We start from the raw sequence: 22,325 nt of genomic DNA on the forward strand, positions 1-22,325 counted from the left end.
GCTCTGTGTGTCTTCACCCTTACAGCTTTTTTGTTTGTCTACTTCTCTAACCAGATGTTTCTCCTAGATCAGTGCTGTCCAACCTCTGCAGGGCCGAGGGACGGAATTTCTCTCGCATACATGGTGGAGGGCCGCTAATGGAAGCCAGTTTTGGCCACTCCCCCATGTTAAACCACACCCACTTCAAACCACACCCGTTTTATCACAATGGTCGCTGCAGGGATATCAACCATCATTCATATGTTAAAGAATTATATTATGTCCTATTAAGACACACCCTTAAATCCATATTACCACCTCCCCTGTGGACAGTACAGCAACCCCCCAGCATATAATTACACACCTTAGGGACCATTTAATGGCTATTTCCAACTGCTAACAAACTCCTAGAACAAACCCCTGCCAGGTTCACCTCCCACAGGCAGCATAGGGTAGGCAGAGTATGGCACACACAGACAGCACTCTGCCTGTCCTATGCTGCCTGTGTGTGCCATACTCTCCCTGCCCTATGCTGCCTGTGTGTGCCATACTCTGCCTGTCCTATGCTGCCTGTGGGTGCCATACCCTCCCTGCCCTATGCTGCCTATGTGCCATACTCTGCCTATCCTATGCTGCCTGTGTATAGGCCAGGCAGTACATACAATGTCTGAGGTGTGAAGAGGTGAACAATGTGGGTGATTATAGCCTGAGCCTGAGGTGTGAACACTGCAGGGGGTGAATGCAGAGATTAAAAAGTGTGAACAACACAGGGGATTACATTTTTAAACAATACAGGGGGATTACAGCCTGAATCTGAGGTGAGAACCATGCAGGGGGCCAGTTAATCTCAGTACTAATACCATTTAAAGCTAACACAAAGTTAAGCCATCAAAGCAGCCAGACAGGTGGGGGGCCCGCGGGCCGCCTGTTGGACAGCACTGCATGATAGGCTATTATATAATACTGCACAGGGGTATACTTCCAGCGGCTAAATAATGTTAGATAATATAGGGGGGGGCTCATAAATCTAAATGCAAAAACACTAATTTATTTGTACAGTTACAAGATTATTACCTGCAAGGCCAATAAAAAGCCCATATTTTAATACCGGGGGTTAATTTTAATACCGGGGGTATGTGTATATATATATATATATATATTATAATAAATACACAGACTACACTGCATTGAACCTGCACTGACCACCGCTGAGCCTTGTCACCTGTAACCCCCTGGGTGAACCCCTTTAGCCATAAATTGCTTTAAATTTAAATAAATTACTATTAAGAATTGAAAAGAAGTTAAAGACTAATTAACTAATGTTATAAATGTACTTTTTAATAACCATCCACCATTTTGCATCTGATATTAGCCAGGGGAAATTTCAGTAGTTAGCGCCATAACCCATAGAATCCAATTAACGGCTCAAATTGAGTGGTCTGACGCAAGTAGATTAATGAAAAGAACTGGCTGATTGGTTGCACCTGTTGTTGCTAATTTGATCCGAGGTCTGAGGAATTGAGGGAAACATTTCCCAGGTACAGTTTAGCAATCCCTTCCTTCTCAGACTTTCCCCGTGACTAAAGAAAAGCCAAATTATGGCCAAGGATCCCTTGGCTACAATCTAGGGCACCATTTATTTAGGGGGAAATATTAGAGCTAGGGGAAGCAGCCAAAAGAATAGGACCATCTTTAGTGGTAGCAAGTAAAGCTCTGGCCACATCTGGTCTCACCTGCGGCCTTTCAGATCTTAACTTACCACTCTTAGCAGCTATGTACAGACTTAGGCTGGGAGTTGCTTAGCACAAAAGACTGAAGGGCTACAGGTAAGTCACATTGGTATAAAGACAAGGTGTGAACCCTTTTGTCCTACTATTATCATATTTCTATACTCTTTCTACCTACCACAGCTGCTCTTCAATGGAATCAGTAAGGGTTGTAACAGCTAGAACAAAAGAGGCAAATGGCTCCAGCCATTAGTGTAGCAGGCAGGTGAGTGAGCAGGGGGGTGGTGAATTGTTGTGAATTGCATGTTGCTGAGTGGGAATGGGAAGGTTGATTGGGGGTAGGAGCTTGCCTTGCGTGCCCTTATATTTTTGGCCAGTTGGCCTCTATACCCCCAATACAATTCTGCATGTCTCTGGGATTGTTTGGTGGCTGAATAAAGAAGTAGCAAATAGCTACTCTGCCTAAGACCCCATGTAAGCGAAACTTAAATCAAATGTTTTCATATTAAATTGCGATCTTTGGAGTTCTGTTATTAGTCACTATTCCTGCAATGCAAATCAATAAGGAAGATTTATTATTGTGTTTCTTCAAATGCAAGGAAACGGCTTCCACCACTGTTCCCAATAACAATCCAACAACACACACTGAACTAAATGAAAAGGTTGGCAAGAGGTATAGGAGATAAGAGTTCTCATTACAAATAACTTATTTTTGGGTGCACTGCGTGTGTGTGTGTGTGTGTATACTTCTCTTTTGAGACAGCCAAGAGATGTGCAGACTGGTGTGCAACCAATTTTCCCTGTAAGATCCATGTGCACACAATTTGCGCAGACTCCCTTGCAGACTGATATAGTGTCTAGCAAGGAGGAGTGGCTTCCTCTTTTGGCTGCATGCTGTTTCCCAAGCAGAGCTCCATCTGAGCCTGGGAGCAGACTGTAGGCCCCAGAAGCCATTTGTACCCTAGGGGATAAGCAAGCACAGCAGAATATTTAATAGCACTCTCTAGGAGAAGTGAGCATAGTCAGCTTTATCTAGAAAGGGCAGCCATTAGCCCCACCAAAGGAGACACTAAGGGTTTAGCCTACCCCAGGCTCTGTATGCCTTGCTGTAGGGACCCCAGTTAAGACAAAGGATTCAGGCTAGTATTTACCCCTGAACCACCGTTGGCTGGAGGGATCCGTTCCAGTAAAGGGCATCCATCTTGGGACACCCGGCTACCACCTCTGCATATCTCCTTTGTGGGCTACACTGTCCCTACAGGTCACAACTGCTACTAACGACTGTGACATTCTATACCAACTGCTTGTGAGTATATGATAACCCTGCTTAACACCTGTGGTGTATAACAATAAATCTGTATTATAGTTCATCATAAGAATCCTCTGGCGTCCATTTATGTCATCTGCACCACACAACCTCAACTAGTCAAAATAGTGTTACAAAATTATTACGTGCCTTTTTTTGTGGCAGTATATGACAGGCACCTAGCTCTATACCATGTAACCCATAACCTTATGGTTGCCAGCGTCGCACATTTTATTACAGTGGGGCAGGCAGCAGGTTCTAAGCATGAAAAGTTTTCAGGATCCTGGGAAAAGTAAGTGGTGCATGTGACCTGGTATGTGCATGTAAGTAAGTGGTGCATGTGACATACAAAATGTGTTAGTAACATTAGAAATATTCTGATTCACTTATTTTCCACTAACCTGTATACAATTAATTGTTCTGCTTCTCACTAAAGAGCCTTCACTAGTGCTAAACTGCAGAACCTTCCCCCCTAATACATGTTAGACTTCTGCATCACAGTCTGTTAATGAACCAATGGCATGGCTGAACCACCTTAATTCCTAGCCAGTGAATTGTAACTGATTAATTGTTTCACCTATCTCATGGAATAGCAAATGGCATAATTGAACTGCTGTGCTGGTTTTCACACAAGTGCAATACTAAACTATGTAAATTTAATCTTAAGTCATTGAAAAGCAGCTGTTTACTTTCTTACAAAATAGCTGCTGGCACAATTGAGCTGCTTTGTTTTCCTGTATAAATGCTGTGCTCCTACATTGCTGAACTATGCTCAAGTTCCCATTAGCGAGCAAATTTTAAACCATTTTGAAAACATAGATGCAGGCTTAAATACTGATAATAATAGACAAGGAAATTATAAATTTGCCCAATTGTGGAAAGCAATACCTCCATTGTGAACTGCTATTTTTTTTTCTAAAAACAAAAAATGCTTACATCTATGTTACTTCTTCCTCTGAAAAGAGTGCACCATAATCAGCTCTTGGCAGCCATATTGTTTCCTCAAATATCATTGTGGAAGGCTGTCAATGTGATGCCTTTGTCATCCTTCAAGCTTGCTGCGCCGAAGGAGGTACACAAATTTAAACCATTGCCACTGTGAATGTGTTTGGCCTTGGTCTAAGTCTTTAGAATGTAGCACAAGCTGCAGGAATTAAATTGTCCCCTAGTGAGCTGCTGGGGAACATGACGACACAATTGAAGATTTGGAAAAATTTGGAACAGTTTTTATTTTTAAGGTTTCCTTGTCTTTTAATGTTGTGTTTTCCCTCTGCCTGTTTATATCTATTTGACATTTTGCACCTTGTTTGCATTAAAACATATGTTAGAACTAAGAACTGTAAAATGAGGCCACAAGACACCATATACCAAACCAGACCTGTTGAGTAGCTATTACTTATTTACCAGCATCCGACCAGCGATATCTTATACATCACCAGGGGGGACGGAACAGGCAAGAGTCTATAAATGAGTGATGGCAGTCAGGCTGAGAAGGATTAGGTGCTATAATTGTAATTGGTCAGACTGGATCTGCCCGACCCAAGGGTCCCATGGGTTTTAGGCTAGCCTGCCCATCACTATACTGTATCATTCCTGCTAATTCCCTTTTTTTTATGCCTTTTTATATCTTGTTGTAGAACTTAAGGTACTTCCCCAGTCTGCCCACCTCAAGCAGGGCCGCCATCAGGGGGGCACAGGGGGTAAAGTCGTCCCGGGCCCAGACGATTTTAACTTTAAAAGGGGGCCCGGCTGTGCTACTTAGTGTGCTTCTTAGTAGCTCGGGCCCCCTTTAATCAATTCCGGGCCCTGTCATTGGTGGTCAGCGGGTGATCCTATTGGTTGCGCCGCGTGTGTACATGCACGTCAGTACACACGGGGCACAACCTTATAAAAGGGCCTGGCGTAGTTCGGCACTCAGAAGTGCAGTGCTGTTGAACGAAGTACTTCGCCGGAGGAGCTGCCGGAGGAGCCACCGGAGGAGCCGAACAAGACAAGGGGGGCTGTGCTGTGCTGGCTACCAATGTACTAGGGGGGCCCTGCTGGCTACCAATGTACTAGGGTTGGGGCACTGCTGGCTACCAATGTACTAGGGTTGTGGCACTGCTGGCTACCAATGTACTAGGGTTGGGGCACTGCTGGCTACCAATGTACTAGGGTTGGGGCACTGCTGGCTACCAATGTACTAGGGGGGGCACTGCTGGCTACCAATGTGCTAGGGTTGGGGCATAGCTGGCTACCAATGTACTAGGGGGGGCACTGCTGGCTACCAATGCATTGGGGGGGGCACTGCTGGCTACCAATGCACTAGGGGGGGCACTGCTGGCTACCAATGTACTAGAGGGGCACTGCTGGCTACCAATGTACTAGGGTTGGGGCACTGCTGGCTACCAATGTACTAGGGTTGGGGCACTGCTGGCTACCAATGTACTAGGGTGGGGGCACTGCTGGCTACCAATGTACTAGGGTTGGGGCACTGCTGGCTACCAATGTACTAGGGTTGGGGCACTGCTGGCTACCAATGTACTAGGGGGGGCACTGCTGGCTACCAATGTCTCATGTCTGTGAGTCCTTTGTACTGGTGGGAGGGGGGCCCAGAAAATTTTGTTGTGAGGGGCCCCCATGATTTCTGATGGCGACCCTGACCTCAAGCATCAGTGTCAGGGTGCTTAATTTATGTGCACTTTCAAATTGGTGTGTGTAAACGGAATAGTATTTCTACTTCTCCATAGACACTGTCCACAGACACCGCCACCCATATAGTCCCTCATTCAAAGGCCTTTGACAAAGCCCAATATGGGCAAAACGCGCGTCAGACACAATAGCTTGATTTTAACCTTTATTGAATTAGGGTCTATACGGGTGTGAGGCGGTTGTGGTGCAACTGCGGGCAACTGGGGAAGTACCTAATCAGCATTAGGGTGAGGCGCCGAGTAGGCAGGGGAAGTGCAATTTAATTTGGAAGGCTGGGGAGGAACCTGGAATTCTGGGGTGGGACGTGGAGAAGTAGAAATACTTCTGTTTACGCACACCAGTTTGGGAGTGCAATTGACATAAGTACCTTGACACTGATGCTTGAGGTGGGCGGACCGGGGAAGAACCTGGAATCCCAGGGTAGGACACGGAGAAGTAGAAATACTAATCTGTTTGTGCACACCAATTTGAGAGTGCAAGTACAGTAAGTAACACTGATGCTTGAGGTTGGCGGACTGGGGAAAGACCTTACATACTACAACAAGATATAGTTAAGCAGGAAAATATCAGATAAGAAACCCTACACAGTCATGTCTCACATGAATAGCAAGCGTCTGTGGAATACATATGAAATATACATCGCAGTTTCACATTAGTGGTAAATGTGATATTCCTGAACAGATCACACAATTTAATGACCTGAGTAAATCAATCCAGTGCCAATTAACTGTTAATGGAGCCGTTACTATATGGGAGAGACTATGGAAGGTGTCTATGGAAGATGGGCTTTCCGTAATTTGGAACTATCTGGATAATGGGTTTCCGGATAAGGGATCCCATACCTATATATTTATCAAAGGGTGAACTTTTACTTTCACTCACTGATAAATACTCTGGAGAGTGGCAGAATTTCACTCTTCTGGGCTGTAGTGAGCTCTAACTTCTCTCTTTGATAAATATACCCCAATCTCCCTCTAAACCCAAGGACCACATGAGGGATAAAGAAAGTCACTGTCCTATAATGATGTCAACAGTACCCATGGAAAGCTACATATTTACAGTTTTTAATTGATGGGTAGGACATGGGCATGCACCCACACACCCTTCAACAGTATGCAGTCTTAATGGTCCTAAAAGAGCAAACCTGGGCACAATGAGCAAAGAGAGTCCTGGCCAAGACAGGTGTTAGGTACAGGTTTACTTTGCTGATCTACAGAAATAAGTGATTTGGAGCTAGACACGTGGATATGGGGTAATGTAATAAAAGGAGTAATGTTTGCTACGGGTCTGGTCTTACCCAGAACAGGTATTATCAACTGGTCAGCTGTTTAAAAACAAAAATCTGATTGGTTGCTATGGGTGCTGGACCTGGACAAATTCTGTGGCTTTTATTAAAGGAGAAGAAAAGGTGCCTAACATTTGGCACCCCGCAGTGATTTTAATTGCTTATCTTATACCCCGGGCTGTTGCTTCTGTTAGCAGAAAGCTGGACTAGCCCAGGGTTAATGCGAGCCATACTCTTCCTTCCATCTTTTTTCTTCGCAATCCTGGGCCAACACATGTGCAGTAGAGAGAAAAAAGCAGCTTTTTTGTTAAAGTTCTGCTTTTCACTCTACTGCACATATGCCCCTGGCACGAAGAAAGAATCAGGAAGAGCATCACTCACTCACATGTACCCCGGGCTGGTGCAGTTTTCTACAAACAGGAGCACCGGTATCAGGGGTAAGAAATTACAATGATTGAACCTTTATTTCTCCTTTAAATGGCACTGATACAAATGGGCAAGTGCTTTATGTAGAGCATATCAATGGGGTAGTTCTGCACCTATTTTATTGTAAATAATCTTTTTTGTCCAGAGCCATACTTATTTTATAGATTATCCATATTCTGTGAAGGCACTGGGGAAGTGTATTAAATCATTGTTGACCAAGCAGATTACATCTTGTAATTACATTGTGTACGTAATTCTGTTCCTATAGTGCATATACTGTTCCGTATCAGTCATATTGTCACTGTTTGACATGAGCTCTTTTCCATTTCTAATAGGGGTTATATTCAAGGTTTACCTTTATAACCAAAACTGAGCTTCCCACTAATCAGATGGATGACCCCTTTGCTAAACTCATCAGTATGTTGTGTATGTTGGGCAAGCAACACAATGGTTACTGTAAAGAATAAGAACTTACGCATATGTATTCCAGTGGCAGCTAAAATATGTTTTTCTTTAGTGCAGGCAGAGCACAATGAATTCTCTCTGAGATATGACTCCAAGCTAATTTAGATTTTATACAAGATCATAACACAAGTCTCAGCTGCATCACACCGTTTATAGGTGAAATATTAAACAGCCCCTATTCTGAAATGCAGGGAAAAGAGAGAGTAGCCACAGGCACAGCAGAGAGTGGAATAAAAATATACATACCCACAGATGTACTTGGACAGCAGAGAGGCTCTGATCAAGTCCCGAGGCTTTGCAAGCTGCAAACAAACAAGAAAAGAGATTTGTTGGAGCCAACGCCAGTAAAAATAACCTTAAATCACAACACGGGAAAATGGAAAGGAGAAGATGCAATTTAAAGACAAGAGGGGGGGGGGGAGGCATCATCCTTCCGCATGGAAAAAAAATTATCAGGTCAAATAGCTTTCCATATGCATGGAATTCATTTGGAGAAATTGCACTAACATTCTGTCAGAAAAAAAGAACAGAATTAATATGCGTATAGTTTAATGTGGTTAATTATGCCAGGTTTTTTTCTGTTTTTATAACGTGAAAATAGAGGGGGTAGCCACCCTTGTGCAGTCCACCCCATCCTGTAAATTAACGAGGTATATCCCGGTGGCATGCAAGCAATTAGCATTCTCTTCTCCCCGCTATCGGTGGGTTGGTTCTCGCTCAAGTGCTGAGTTTCCCTGACATATGTTGATGTTAATGGGACTTCTGTCACTTCAGCTGTTTCCAAAGATTATTTTATCCCTGGAACCCTCTCTCTCTCTGTCACTGTGAAACCTTCAAGCTCTAAATCATTGGACGGGACAATCTGTTGCATGAACACTCAGGGGCGGCAAGCAAGATGAGACACAACTCGCTTGTTTAACCTGTTTCGACAGATTCAAATGAATATGTCCATTCTGCAGTCCCAGACCTCACCAGGGATGCTCAAGGAATGCTCTGCAGGGAGCCTACTAAATGAGCAAAGCTGTAGCTGAGGATTTTCAGCAGATTTGTTAAATAACTGGTGAAATCATTTTCCTCTCTGATATGAGAGGCACTTACCCTGATGTACAAACACAATCAAGTATTTAATAGAAAATATGGGTATGGGATCCCTAATCCAGAAACAGCTTATCCAGAAAGCTCCAAATTACAGAAAGGACATCTCCTATAAACTCCATTCCTACTGGATTTATTTAATGATTTTATAGTAGCCTTAAAGGGAACCTATAGCCCTATACTGTTTACCCCACCAGAGGTGCAGGCCCTAGATCCTGAGCATTCTGCATAATAGGTCCATTTTACCTGTACAGATTTTAGGTCTAACAGGTCAATTATATTTTTTTTTGTCTTTTTTTTGAGCCTTTAAGGAAGGATGTCCTCACTCATTATTGATGACATGCTAGCAAACAATTAGGTTACCTCCCCATGGAGCTTACAGGCCAAATCGAAGATGTTTCCCAATATACTCAAATCAGCATGGCCTTGGACCCCATCAGAAGACCAGTAAAGCAGGCAAACACTTTTATACTTTTACATAATATAAGAACCCCTATGTCCATGTACTCAAATTGAAGGGCCCCACTGTACCAAGAGACTGCACATTTAGATAAGTATAGACACCATAACTTTCATCATAAAACAAACAACACATATTTTTCATAAATTCTAGTGTGCTGGAATTTAAGAATTTATTTCTGGCTTTACCAGACAAGCAAAATTTGGCTGAGCATGATCTCAGAGTGGATATAAGCAGTCTCGGCTTGGAGACTCCCTAAAATATGGGAAACTTAACATGGGCAAATTGAAATAGAAAGGCCTACAGGGATTTAAGACCAAAAAAAACTGATAGAAGAATAGTTACATAGTTACATAGGGTTTAAAAAAGACCAGAGTCCATCAAGTTCAACCCATCCAAGTAAACCCAGCACACACAACCCACACCTACCAATCTATATACTCACATACATAAACTATATATACAACCACTAATACTAACTGTAGATATTAGTATCACAATAGCCTTGGATATTCTGATTGTTCAAGAACTCATCCGGGCCCCTCTTAAAGGCATTAACAGAATCTGCCATTACCACATCTCTAGGAAGGGCATTCCACAACTTCACTGCCCTCACCATGAAAAACCACCTACGCCGCTCCAAATGGAAGCTTCGTTCCTCTAATCTAAAGGGGTGACCTCTGGTGCGTTGATTGTTTTTATGGGAAAAAAGAACATTCCCCATCTGCCTATAATCCCCTCTAATGTACTTGTACAGAGTAATCATGTCCCCTCGCAAGCGCCTCTTTTCCAGAGAAAACAACCCCAACCTCGACAGTCTAACCTCGTAGTTTAAATCTTCCATCCCCTTAACCAGTTTAGTTGCACGTCTCTGCACTCTCTCCAGCTCATTAATATCCTTCTTAAGGACTGGAGCCCAAAACTGCACTGAATACTCAAGGTGAGGCCTTACCAGGGACCTATAAAGGGGCAAAATTATGTTCTCATCCCTTGAGTCAATGCCTTTTTTTATAGAAGACAGCACTTTATTTGCTTTAGTTGCCACAGAATGACACTGCCTGGAATTATACAACTTGTTATCTACAAAAACCCCTAGATCCTTCTCCATTAACCCTTTTACTGCCAGCCGTTTTGAACAAAGTGGAACTTCTACTGCCAGACAGTTTTTGAACATTTTGCACTGTTTCACTTTAGGGGCTTTTCCTCGGGGGGACTTTTAGTTTACCCAGGAAAACTATATATTGTTTTTTTCAGGACAACCTAAGCTTTCAAAATATGGTGGAATTTTTGTGTAATTCCAATTCTGTTACCAGATATAGGCTTCTAAATGTATAAAAAATGAAAAAAAAAATATTTTCCAGAATATAAACACATACACCAGAAACAAAAATTATTTTATGCATGAAAATACAACTGATTTGGAAAGTCCCATGTCTCCTGAACGTGCCAATACCAAATATATATAGTTTTATGGAGATTTTTCACTTGTATAGGTCAAAAACTCCCAGCAGTACACTACCAAATTTCCAAAGCATTGCTCCAGAAAGCTGCATACTTTAGATTTCAAGGCCAAAAATTCCACTAACAGAAGGTTTATCCCAGAAAATTATACATTTTTAGAAAGAACAGATTCTGGGGAATCCAGGATAGGTAGAATTGCCTCTCTACTCCAAACTACCAAGTCGCAATGCTTTCCTAAAGTTACTGGTTTTTATCAAAATTTGTGACATTTCTTAAAAATCGCTTCAAAGCTTCCTGTCTATAGTATCTTATCTCCTACAGGCCATAAAGTAACCAGATAAAACACCCTAAATATGAACGCCAGGGGTCCATTGAATAGTTTGATGCCCAATATGTAGAGGTTTACCTACGTATGTGGCATGTAGGGGCCCCAATGTGAACATACCCCCATATGATCTGTTATTTCTGTCATTTCAGCTTCTGCAAAATCAACACATTTACATAATTTTGTGTGGGATAACACTACAAAAAAAGTACGCTCACCCCAGAAAGCCATATATTTTTGGAAAGTACACATTCCCCCGAATCTAAAATGGGTACCCATGTCTTTCTACTCCAAAGTACCAAGCCGCAAAGCAATTTTGATGACAATTCCAAAAATCCCCTCAAAGCTTCCACTTTGCAGCATCTTACCTCCCATTAGGTACCAAGATAAAACACCCTAAATAAATTTGACCGCCAGGGGTCCACTGAACAGTTTGATGCCCAATATGTATAGGTTTACCTAAGTATGTGGCATGTAGGGGCTCCAATGTGAACATACCCCATGTGATCTATCATTTCCGTCATTTCAGCTTCTGCAAAATCAACACATTTATATCATTTTATGTGGGATAAAGGTAGTAAAAAGTACGCTCACCCCAGAAAGTCATATAGTTTTGGAAAGTACACATTCCCTGAAATCTAAAATGGGTACCCATGTCTTTCTACTGCAAAGTACCAAGCCGCAAAAGTTTCCTAAGTTTGCCGACTTTTATGACATTTCCAAAAATCACCTCAAAACTTCCAATATGCAGCATCTTATTTTCTATAGGTCATTAGGTACCAAGATAAAACACCCTAAATATGAACCCCAGAGGTCTACTGAACAGTTTAATGCCCACTGTACATAGGTTTATGAAAGCCCGTGGCACTTAGAGACCCCAAAATATACCTTGTGCGCACTAATTTCATGGCTTACCTTTACCTAATTCATAAACACATGGCAGTTTTATTTGGAATAGAAACTGCAGAAATGTAGGGTAACCGCTGAAAATCATATATTTTTGGAAAGTACACGTTCTGACAAATCCAACATGGGTAAAGAGTCCTTTCTACACCAAAGTACCAATCTGCAAAGCTTTCCTAAAGCTAGTGGTTTCTATGACATTTTAGAAAATCGCCTAAAAATGTTGCAATTTGCTGCATTTATCTCACACAATTTCTTGCATACAAAGGAAAATCACCTCAAATAGTAACACCAGGGGTCTACTGAACAGTTTGATGCCCTATATGCATAGATTTACCAAACTATGCGGAGTACAGGGGCACCCAAATAAATATAGTGCATATGAATGTTCACATATGACGCTCCGGCTCATGCAGTTTTTGCACCCGGTAATGTGTATTATGTGCCATAAGACCCCCTAACACTACGGGGAAACTAGAAAACCATACATTTTCCGAAAGTACACATTCTGAAAAAACAAAAATGGGTAAATACATCTTTCTACTGCAAACTACCAAACTACAAAGCTACAGTTGTGTTCAAAATTATTCAACCCCCACTGAAATTGAGTGTTTTGGCCAGTTTGACATTGATTTTGATCATTTCAGTCATCTTGTTTACAATTAAATCAAAGAGGCACTTGTAAGTCAGACAAATATAACATAACATTTATAATGAAATAACCACAAATGTCTTTTCTGTGCTCACATCATTATCAGTTTTATTCAACCCCCAAGTGACAATCATTCTTAGTACTTAGTACATCATCCTTTTCCAGTTATAACAGCTTTTAAACATGAAGCATAGCTTGACACAAGTGTCTTGCAGTGATCTACGGGTATCTTAGCCCATTCTTCATGGGCAAAAGCCTCCAGTTCAGTCACATTCTTAGGCTTGCACGCTGCAACTGCTTTCTTAAAGTCCCACCAAAGGTTCTCAATCGGATTTAAGTCTGGTGACTGCGATGGCCACTCCAAAATGTTCCAGCCTTTAATCTGCAACCATGCTCTAGTGGACTTGGAGGTATACTTGGGATCATTGTCCTGTTGAAAGGTCCAACGTCTCCCAAGCCTCAGGTTTGTGACGGACTGCATCACATTTTCTTCCAATATCTCCTGGTACTGAAGAGAATTCATGGTACCTTGTAAACGCTGAAGCTTCCCTGTACCTGCAGAAGCAAAACAGCCCCAAAGCATGATTGACCCCCCGCCATGCTTCACAGTAGGCAAGGTGTTCTTTTCTTCATAGGCCTTGTTCTTCCTCCTCCAAACATAGCGTTGATCCATGGGCCCAAACAGTTCTAATTTTCATCATTGCACAGAACACTATCCCAAAACTTTTGTGGTTTGTCCACATGACTTTTGGCATACTGCAGTCGACTCTTTTTATTCTTTGGAGACAGCAAGGGGGAGTTCTGGCATGGAGGCCTTAATTACGCAGTGTCTGAGCTGAAACTTCAGTACCCGCATCTGACAAATCTTTTTTCAGTTCCTCAGCAGTCACACAGGGACTTTTCTCCACTTTGCGCTTCAGGTAGCGCACAGCAGTCGAAGTCAGCATCTTCTTTCTGCCACGACCAGGTAGCGTTTCAACAGTGCCCTTTGCCTTGAATTTGCGAATGATGCTTCTTATGGTGTCTCTTGGTATGTTTAACATCTTTGCAATCTTCTTATAGCCATTGCCCTTCTGTGAAGAGTAATCACCTCTTCTCTTGTCTTCCTGGACCATTCTCTTGACTTCACCATGTTTGTAAACACACCAGTAAATGTCTAGAAGGAGCTGAGTATCACAGTCATTTTAAATTTGCCTAATTGGTGCTTATTATGCTTGATTGCTGCTCGTTGACATCCACAGGTGTTTTCAATACCTCGATCGAAAACACTTGAATGAACCTCTGTTCTTAAGAGTGGTGGTCTTTAAGGGGTTGAATAATTGTGTCAATGAAGAAATCACACAAAAAACATTTAATACTGTATTACAAAAACAATTGATGTCATTTTAGTTGCATTTGGTTCTTTAAAAAGTCCTTGTAAGATTTCATTCTGAACACAATTACAAATGTACACTGAATTCCCTAAAACCCTTTACAGCATTGGGGGTTAAATAATTTTGAAAACAACTGTATGCTAAACAGAACGGTTTTTATGACATTTCTGAAAATCGCCACAAAGCTTCCATTTTATCTCATTATGTACCCCCACAATTTGTAACGTATTAACATAAAACACTCTAAATATGAATGCCAGGGGTCTACTGAACAGTTTGATGCCCTATATGCATAGATTTACCAAACTATGCGTAGTACAAGGGCACCAAAATGAAAATAGTGCATATGAATGTTCACAAATGACGCTCCGGCTCGTGCAGTTTTTGCACCCGGTATGTGTATTATGTGCCATAAGACCCCCTAACACTACGGAGACCCTAGAAAACCATACATTTTCCGAAAGTACACATTCTGACAAAACAAAAATGGGTAAATACATCTTTCTACTGCAAACTACCAAGCTACAAAGCTATGCTAAACAGAACAGTTTTTATTACATTTCTGGAAATCGTCACAAAGCTTGCATTTTGCCCCATTATGTAGCCCACATTTCATAACGTACCAACATAAATAAATATGAACGCCAGGGGTCTACTGAACAGTTTGATTCCCTATATGCATAGATTTACCAAACTATGTGGGTACAGAGGAAGCCAAAATTAAATACAGCAGACAAAATGTCCATGTGCAAAGACAAGTAACAAAGAACAATGTGAAATGCAGTAAAATTGCTAAAATCCCCCCAAAAAACCTAAAATCAATGTTTTTTTTTTCCTAGTGATATCTGCAGTCAGAATCACAATTTGAGTATTCTGGCTTGGGCAAATTAGTTTTACAGACAAAGTCAAGCGAAACAACAACTATGCATAACTGAAAATGCAATAAAATGGCTAAAAATGCAATAAAATGACTAAAAATGCACCAAAATCACAGAAAATGTACAACGTAATAAAAACACAAAAATAATACACAAAAGGTATTGCACAGTGCGGTTAGCAAATATGCTATCCGCAATGGCAATAAAACATTTTTTTCAGGCAAGAAAAAAAACGATGCGATAAAAAAATTTTACATAAGTGTGTAAGTGTGTGTACACATGGCAAAATGTGTTTTGTGTGCATGTGTGTGTGCAAGTAAGTGTGAATGCTGTAAGTGTGAAACCCCCCAACCCCAGCCCAAAATGTATGTATGTGTGTGTATAAGTGTAAGAATAAGTGTGTATTAGTGTAATAAGTGTGTGATTGTGTGTGTATCTGCCACTAACCTGGGCACAAACAGCTAAAGATCACAGAAGGAGACAGGAGATCGGAGGGACAGCAGCATCAGCAGCCGGCTTCAGTGTGTGGGCGGCACAGGAAGTGGGGGGGAGCAGAGGGGGGAGCACAGGAAGGGAGAGAAAAAGCAGAAGAAAACGAGAGGTAGGAAGTACATACTGGCTTTTCCCATGGGGCCCCTGGGCAATCGCACCCCAGGGGCCACTATTTACCCCCCTCTGCTCGTTCCCTAGGGGGTTCTTTACCCTGCGCTCACTCTCTGAGCTCGGATTAAGCAGGGAGTGCAGAGAACTAGCGCAAGGTAAAGATAAGGATACCCCCAACACACTACCACTCAGTAGATAGTTTGCGTTTATATTATTTCTACCAAAATAGACCCAGAGAAACACCCTAAGCGAAGGTCTTTTTCCAGGGCCTACTCTTTCACAAAGTTATCGTACAAGAGTAGGCCCTCCCAAGTTATATCTTGGTTCCTGAGAGTCAACACAATTAAATAGAATATTTTTCCCAAGGTATTGTATTACATTTCAGCAATCCAACCATGCTTCCCATCACCTTGATTAATCAGAAATCAGGATATCCACTCTCTGAATCCATCAATCACAATACTCTCTATTTTGCTGAGTCTCCTATAACCATCTAAAAGGGGGTTCCTGAAATTTCTAACCAATGCAGCTAAAACATTGACCCCCTGTCTCTATGAGAAAAGCACTGAAGTGTGTAGAATACTAAGAATGGAGAACATAACAAGTATTCTCACAAACCTGGGTCCAATGGATACAGTTCTTAAGAGTCCAATTATTACTTTAATAATGTTAGTGGTAAATTCACATGACTGACTCTCCTACCTTACCCTGGGTGTACCTTCCTTGGTTGTGTATTGCCTTGGATATAATTAGCAACCAATGGTTGGCACACATATAATACAACTGTAAAAAGTGAAGCCTACACCTACCGCATTTCCCTTTCTTGTCTCATTATTCTTCCGCTCTATCTTCTCAAGCCTCCTGGTCCCTTTCACTTTCCTTATAGGAGAAACTATAGAAATGCATCACATCATACGAAGCTGTATTTTTAATTGACGTGACTTACACTCAATTTCTTCTAAAAAAATATTTACAAAATGTTCATAAAGAATATACAGAAACTGACTGTTTTCCATTGACTTTTTCTATTACTGGCAGGGTATTCAATGATTGGAAAAGAAATATCTGTTTCTACTAAATTAACCTGGTAGATTGTGCAACCCATCTTCTTCTACAGACGGCAAAAGCAAAGATACGGTAAACTAAAATTCAAGAATAATCAGCTTGCACGAAACTCCCTGCTCTTCCCAACTCCACCAACCTAGCAATCCACCCACACGCTAGAAGAAGCCTAATTAAATCAATAACATTACATTGGAGGCATAACACAGCCTGAGGCTGTTTAAAAATTTCTATCAGTCAATGCCAAAGTACGTTAACAGGAAATAGGAACCTGCTGATAGCAGCATAGCCCCCAAACAAGCGGAGAAAAACTTAAGCAGCCAGAATAGGTACCCCAACTGTGACCTGAAAGAAGATACAGAGCTCATGAAATTCTATTCTAGGTAGCTCTAAATAGGCAAACAATGCAGAGGGAAAACATATCGTATATAAGCTGCAATTTTAAAAGAGCAGCACAAGTCTGTTCAACATGAGCCTAATTAATAGGGATTGTGCAGCATATTAGCTGTTCCTACAGTTATAATAATAGCACAAATCTAAAATGTATTATTTGTGATATTTAACAGGGTAAATGAAGTGTTGTTTCCTGTTAAATCCCCTCTGCTTCTGAGCTGGGAAGCAGAAGGAGGAAGAAATAAGTATTTGCTACTTCATCCAGATAGCCTCCTGAGCCCTGGCTGGCATTGGTGGGGAGGTGGTATTATGTGGCACAATGTAGATTTGGAAATTAGTGTCCATAGCTGACCCCCAAGATCTGCACATTTTCACATTATTATTCAGATCATAGCTAAACTGTTAGAATGCAATATTTAATCTAAGGACCATTCACACTTCAGCAGACTGGACAAGGAATGCCTCACAAAAAAAAACCAATACTGTATAATGATCAAGCCTGATAGTGGAGTGAGGAAACATTAATAAAAGCTGGCCACTCATCATTATTCTCCTAATTCTGGGGGTTGTGTTTTATGCAAAACAAACTAAGAATGTTAAAGGGCTGATTATTAAATTCTGATGCTAATTGCACTGGTTTCAGAGCTGAATGAATCATCTGAATGAATAACTACTTTGCCATATATTGTAAAATGTATATTTTGTATATACAGTATATTGTGTGTTGGTCCCTAAGCTCAGGTAAGCGACAGTAGCACAGAGCATGTGCAGTGAATCAGCAGAAAAGGAGATGGAGAGCTATTGGGGCATATTTGGAGGCACAGATTTTCCCTGATAAAGGGCTGTGGTTGCCTAGGGCTGATACAGAAGCCCAAAACATAACGTACAACATTTGTAGCCTACCTCATTAGTTAAGCTTTGGTTCTTCTTTTATTTCTGTTTTTTTCCCAGTCCACTTCTGGTTTTCTGGTTTGAAGAAACATCCTGTTCAATGGTGGTCAGTCTGTTTGAGTCAGGTTTTGGGTAAGGCAATACAGGCTCTACATTAGAGCTTTTTTAAGGCACAAGCAAACATCCCCCACAGACATTTTCCCCCCAAGCCACACTCACTTTTCTTATTACACACTATTTCCAGTGCTACACATTTCCAGTGCTAATGCTGGAGAGGGTTGCAGCGAGGTGTGATAGAAAATAACATAACTAAATACAACATCCATCCTTAAATCATTCTTTAATACAGTTTTAGTGTCTTCATTTCCATTATTACAATTAACCTTTAATAGTTTCATCTTAACCCCATCTTTTTACTTTGATGGATAGAAAAGTTATAAAGATCTAAAGTTAAATTCAAAGAAATAGTCTTAAAGTCAATTTTGAAGAGCAAATCTACTTTGGGGGCTGGCTTCAGTCAAATGCATGTCCTACAAGAACTTGGACACTGGTAAGAAGTTATAGCAGATAGAAGGGCCAATTGTAAACTCCCCCTGTCCTGGAGGGCCCTGGGCAAATGCTCCTTTTGCTCATTTAAGAACTTTACACAAGGTCCACAATGAATCTAAGGAATAGAATGGATAACATAACATATGGATAACATAAAAACAATGTTGCACTTTCTTCAAACAAATAGGTTTATCTTCTAAGACTGTTCTAGCCTTATAGTTATGACTCTAGTGAGCACTCCCTAATACCAGCTAAAAGATGTTTATGTGCTACATGTGAATAAACTGCACCGATATTTATTTTCCTCCTGTCTAATGTATCATGCATTATTTCTCAATTGTATTTACAAAAATATAAAATGGCAAATATTAAAATATATGCAGTCTCTAAAGGCCTGCCATTTTAAAATGGCCAGTTATTTAAAGGGTAAAGCAGATAAAAGTTTATAGAAAATGTGCAGTTTGGTATACTTGTGGTACATTAATTCCTAGATGGAAAAAAATGTGGGGTACATTTATAATGGTCTTGAAAGAAGAATTCTTTCATTTAGGTTGGACTAGTCTTTAATCTTTACATCCAGTGGATCCATAAGGACCTTAGCACTTACTGGTTTCTTTCCGTCACTGCCCTTTCCACCTACATCTTGGTTGTGCCTGCATCAACTGGTCTCTTTGACCTACCCTGAAGCTCCCACACTCCCCTATATTCACATATTAGTAGGATAGATACCACAGTTTCTTTCCAGAGAAATTGTTTTTGAGTCACTTCAGGTAGCTAAAGTCTCTTTATGGACTTTACCCTTAAAGGGAACTATGATAACTGTAATTTTCCCGTCATCCTAATAAATAATTCAGTGTGCACTTATATTCCATAAATGTTTAAGTTTTTATGCAGTTTTGCTTTTAACATTTTTTTTATATCTTATTAGTGGTTTTACACTGCTTTATATGACTAATCTGACAGTGTTCATTAATGGAACAGTAGGACAAGAACACAAGTATTGAAAGTAACTCTTTAATCAAGAGGTAACAGATGAGTCATGTTCTTGCTCATGACACGATATTTTAGCAGGCAAAGGATCATGTTATTTTGTTCAAATATCAAAGGGAATCTAAAGTTAAAAAAATACAAAAATTAATTTTTAGGTTCTCCACATAAAAGTAACTTAATATGATCTGGTGGCCACCGGCTGTGCTGTTTAGAAGGAATTTTTGGCTCTGTGCCTCACTGCCCAAGAGTATAAAAATTGCTTCTCTCTGCTACTCATCAAAGCTTCTGTCTGTGCAAGGCCAAACAAAAGTAGGTGTTGGACTTCCAGGCATTGGAGCAGGAGCCAAAAATTCCTCCTAAGCAGCACGGAACCAATCAGAACATAATCATGAATGGTGTCAGGGCATAGGGGAGAAATGACAAACTTTGGCCTGAAGTGGTGCAAAATTTTTAAAAGACGTAAATTGGGAATATGTTCATTTTTGTGCTGGAGACCCAAAAATTAAATAAATTTTTTTCCTTAGACCCCCTTTAAGTAACAGTGGTATCATTTAAAAGGCACACAACTTTTTTATTTCTTGAATTGAAAAACAGGTTTTTTGCCTTACAGCAAATGAAAAATATTTTCTGTGAAAAATATGCCTTCATCTTCTCAAATTCCTTCTGCTCCATTAAAGTGCCAATGTACTGGAGGAAAGCTGGTAATTTTAATATTCAAGCTGGGCATAAAGTCACAGTCTGGTATTTATAGGCCTGTCCGTTTACCAACTAAATATTTGTTAAGATATGACATTCAAGATTAAATCTCAAAAAATGTAGTTGCCAATGTTACATCCTCTAAATAGACTACAGCACTAAGTGGGTTTGTACAGGTTTGCTTTTACTGAATCTAAATAATGGAGGGCAGTCCAAGCAACAATTTTGTGGTTGCCAGCAGTGTCAAACTGGGATGCCAGGGGCCCACCAGAAAATCTTAGACCTTGGCCTAAATCTCCAAACTATTTCTTCCTCTCCTCACAGCCTCTTTAATTCTCCTAGTCGCTTTTCTTTGCATACTGTAATCTACTCTTCCATCCCTTTGCCCTCTTTGTTGACATACAGAAAAATGGACTGACGATGAAAAAGACCAAATTGTTATAATCAGGAAGACCCATTGACACCTGCGCCTACCAGGAGATTTCCTGGTATCCTGGTGAGCCAGTTCAACACTGGTTGCCAGTGACATAAAACTATCTAGAATGTATCAGCCTTGCACGGGGATCTATACAAACAGGTGATCTGGCTGTAAAACTGGCAGAAAAGTATTTGAGTTTATTGTGGATAACAGAATATGAAAATCAAGACAGTGTAAGTAACAGCTAGTAAATTTTTACTTAAGGGGCGAGGTCATAAATTTGCTTCTTTATAGATCTCTAGCAAAGCCTTACGTTGAGTATACAGTGCTGATTTGGGCCCCATGCTTTAGGAAAAATACTCATAAAAAATATTGGACATGAAACTAAACTGGCATAAATAATGGAACAATTAAAATATGAGAAAAGACTGTCAAAGGTGGGTTTGTTATTGCTGGAGAACAGTGCCCCGAGCACCGAAATAAAACTGGGAACACCCCTCTGCAACATAAGTATTTTTGTTTTCATTTTCTTTTCTATGGTTATGTATACTTGTGGTAGAGGAGGCCAACTTTAATACTGGCCCCTAAGCAGAGAACAGGAAATCAATTTGTTAAAGGACGCTATAGACAGATAAATGGGAACAAAGGAAAAGAGGACATCTCTTTATCCTTGTCAACCTAAAACACTGAATTATTTCTTGACTGAATTAATAAATGAGATCCACCAGTTACTGCACACAGTGAGTAGATTTTGGACAAAAAATGCAAATTCAAATATTCTAGTCCAAATCAGCCTAGTCTGTGCAGGGAAATTCATCAATTTCAATCAATCAAGAAAGTGCAAATTGATTAGGTCAACATATCAGACCTTCCCGGGATCTTTCTGAAGACCAACAAACTAGTTCTTTGTTGCACACGAATATGGTTTCAGGGAAGATTAAAACATCAACCTATTAAATCTGCACTTCTTTTTCATTAAGACCCCAGAGTGGTCCTTGTATCCTAATTTATAGGAAACAAATAATGCTACTTGCTACATAGCACATTGCTGCGCTGATTGAGGATCCATGAATGTTTTTCTTTCTGTTCTGTCATAAATTGGAGGCAGCTTCAGTCAGATTATTTTTGCCTACCTCTGGACCAGCAGGAACTAAGTTATGATTGACAAGACTAAAAATTGTCACATACAACATTTTTTTTTTCTAAAGATTCAGTGCTTTGAAATGAAGATATAACAGAGAAGTACATTTCAGAATATCATTTGTTATTCAGTAAGAGAACTGGTCAAGGGTCTGAACAAGTCTGCAAGGCACAGTCTATCTTTATATACCCATATAAACACAATAAAAAAAAGTTTTTCTGAATTGCATAGAAAAACAGATAGAAACCTGAAGGTAATAAAGAAGAGCACTGACAGGTTATTGAAAGTAGGAAGCAGAAGACAAAAAGTGAATATAATGACGGTGGATTGTCTAGCGGGTTACACAGTCTTTTCTTTCACAAGCACAGGGAGTCGGCAGATGAAAGATGGCTGAGGCAGAGCAATGGAGAGACAATAAAAACAAAGTTGAATATATTTTAATAAAGCAATAATGGATCTGATGTACCCGCTCTGCACAGTGGGGCTGCAAAGAATTTGCCCTCTGTTGCTAGACTGTGCTGCTCTGCAGTATGACACAGGGGCTTAGCTTTGCAGC

General features: G+C 40.6%; 1 protein-coding gene across 4 annotated transcripts in view; it reads right to left on the reverse strand.

The window, feature by feature from the left end:
• Nucleotides 1-22,325, reverse strand: part of rbfox3 (RNA binding fox-1 homolog 3) — a 564,559-nt gene that overhangs the window by 280,956 nt on the left and 261,278 nt on the right. For all 4 annotated transcript variants that reach the window (XM_031894300.1, XM_031894299.1, XM_031894298.1 and 1 more), the window contains one exon: nucleotides 8,126-8,181. The gene's annotated coding sequence lies outside the window, so the exon portion shown is untranslated. The remainder of the gene's footprint in view (nucleotides 1-8,125; nucleotides 8,182-22,325) is intronic.

The sequence above is a fragment of the Xenopus tropicalis genome, chromosome 10 (assembly GCF_000004195.4).
Source record: "Xenopus tropicalis strain Nigerian chromosome 10, UCB_Xtro_10.0, whole genome shotgun sequence".
Taxonomy (NCBI): Eukaryota; Metazoa; Chordata; class Amphibia; order Anura; family Pipidae; genus Xenopus; species Xenopus tropicalis.